Genomic DNA, 2,630 nt, shown 5'->3' on the forward strand with positions numbered 1-2,630 from the left:
GCACTGCTTTGAGCAGGCATTTGGACTTGTGTCCTCCTGGGATGCCTTGCAGTGAAGTTCCTTCCGAGAAGGAAGAGTTCCCAGAGAGGGCTCTGCCCTCATTGCTCTCCACCATGGGCCGTGAGTGAACCTCTACCCCACAGGAACTGGAGCTCAGTCGTTGCTCAGCCCTTGGTGTCTCATCTGTCCTTTCTCCTTGCCTCTCCAGCCCCTTTCCTGGGTTCCTCAGAGGGTCTTTCTTTACCTTTTGTAGAGACGGGGCAATGTTTCCCTCTTATTAGTCCTTAAGGAGCAGGGCTGGTTTGGGCGGGAGAAGAGAAGGCAAGGGGGCTTCTACTGGGTGAAGGTGACTTGCCAAGGCCTGCCCTGAGTCAGAAAGAGCTTGTTGCAATTTGGGAAAGACAAGATTGTGTGAGGTTTCCAGCCTGGCACTTGTAAGAGAGGCCAGGCCGGGCCAGCAGAAGGAGCTGTGCTGCTGCCCTGAAGGGTGGCGTGATTAGAGAGTGCCTGGAGGCCCTGCAGGAAGGCTGCACTTGGTGATGGATGTCCAAGGCGATGGAGAGACAGCCTTGCTCAGCCAGGGGCATAAGGCTGAGCAAGGCTGGGCACAGGAGCCAGAGGCCACCTATGCAGGAGGTCCCATGGTGTAATGGTGAGCACTCTGGACTCTGAATCCAGTGATCTGAGTTCAAATCTCAGTGGGACCTTGGCCTTTTAGTTCCCTCAGCATGCTGACACCCTCACAGCTCTACTCTGCTCCTGGTTCACTTGTGGAATGTTCTCGGATGAATCACACAGCAGCTGAGGTGGAGATCACCCACTCAAAGTGGGCACAGGAGGCAGCTCTGGGACTCCCTGCTTGTATGTTGGACGCATCCAATAACAGGAGACTGGGCTACACTCTTTGGGCAGCTGTTTCCACGTTGGACCATTCCCACAGTAACACCAGGTTACTCTGTGTGGCATTACTTGTATGCCCACCTTTGTCCTTTGTCCTGCTCCTTTCTTGCTCCTTTCCTCTGCGGCTTTTCTTTTCTTCTTCTCCCTGCCAATTTTGTTCTATTGCTCTGCAGTCAGTGCCAAGGAGCTCTACCAACACTGGGCAGTGCCCCATCATTGGATTATATTTGTTGCCATGGGAGAGGGAAGGATCTTCCCGGCAGAGCAGGTGGTAGCACAGAGGAGGAGAACAAACGACCACAACTCTCCAGCCATTCTGCACAAAGGCTTTAATGAGAAGGAGCAAAAGCAGCGGCACAGAACACAGACCAAGGGACACGTGTGCGGGGGCCAGGCAGGGAAAGAGATCGGCCCGTTTGCCAAGGACAGAGGGGATGACCCGCCAGCTTCAGCAGATCTGACCGCAGCGGGGGAAAGGCAGACACAGGCCTGACCCCCCCAGCCCAAGGGAGCCCCCAGAAGAGATGGGAACCCCCGCACTGCTGAGGGAGCTGCCCACAGCAGCTGACAGAGAGGATCCCACGGCTGTGCTCTGAGGGAAAGAGGTGAGGATGGGGCCCGGCATGGTCACCACCACCGGCGAAGGCTCGATGAACACCGTGGAGTCAGCGCAGCGGGCGACACAGGGCTCACTGCAGCTGCTTGCAAGGGGGGTTGGGCCACAGGGGCCGCAGGGCCGTGGGGGACAGGGTCTGCAGCAAGACATCTCTCGGCACAGGAGGCAAAGCTGCAACACAGAGCAGGGAGCGCCAACCAGCCTCAGGATCAGTCTGTCTGGCCCTCAGCTCTCTCCAGGGACACGTGCGGTCTTCAAAACACGCTCTGTGCCTACAGCTCCCACAACCCTCCTCGTGCCCTGCGAGTGGCACGGCACAGGAAGGCTGCCCCACTTCAGGAATAGGACCCAGCACAGTGGCTTTAAGGCCCCTGTGGAAAGACGGGTCACAGCCCATGTCCAGAAGAGACATGGCTGTGTTAGAGATGTCCGGAGACATTTTGCTACACCACGGCAGGTGCAAATTCTGCTGGGCAAATACCCCTGCAGCTGAGCCCCATTGATCCCCTTCTGCTGGAACAAAGCCCCCTCTTCCCAGCTGTCCCCAGCCACCACCATGGAAAGGCTGACGGCCCTTCAACAGTTCTGTGTCAGGGCCAAGCTGAGGCAGCCCAAGGATCAGCCTGGACAGCCTCCATGACAGCAGTTCAGCCCACAGGGAGAGATGGAGCGGACTCAGGCTTACCTCGTTCCTCGAGGAAAGGCACGCCAGAGAGGAGGAGGATGCAGAGCCTGGAGCATCGCAGCCTTTTATGCCGTGTCCCAGAGCCCTGTGGGGCCACAAACATTCTTTGTTCGCGAAATATCCAAACTCCTGGGAGTGGCTACTTGCGAGGCCTTGCTGCTGGTGAAGTCCCTGCCTCTTTCATCTCAGGCATTTTTCTCCAGTTTCACACCAGCCAATAAGGAAATGATTCATCTGTGTCCCAGCTTCCTAAGGCCACTTGACTTGGAGTTTCCAGACCAGTGCGTAAGGTGAGTTTAAATGGATTTGCGTAGTGTCCATTGCTTCTGTCACTTGTTCTTCTTGATGGTTAATTTGGCTCCAGTTACAGTTAAATTCAGCCATGAGAGACACCCCAGGTCAGCTCTCAGGAGCTTTCAGTGCTGGCAC

General features: G+C 56.3%; 1 non-coding gene across 1 annotated transcript; it reads left to right on the forward strand.

The window, feature by feature from the left end:
* The first annotated feature begins 635 nt into the window (after nt 1-635).
* Nucleotides 636-707, forward strand: TRNAQ-CUG (transfer RNA glutamine (anticodon CUG)). The gene has a single exon. It is a non-coding gene; the product is annotated as a tRNA-Gln (tRNA).
* The last annotated feature ends 1,923 nt before the right edge of the window (nt 708-2,630 follow it).

The sequence above is a fragment of the Aphelocoma coerulescens genome, chromosome 9 (genome assembly GCF_041296385.1).
Source record: "Aphelocoma coerulescens isolate FSJ_1873_10779 chromosome 9, UR_Acoe_1.0, whole genome shotgun sequence".
Classification (NCBI taxonomy): Eukaryota; Metazoa; Chordata; class Aves; order Passeriformes; family Corvidae; genus Aphelocoma; species Aphelocoma coerulescens.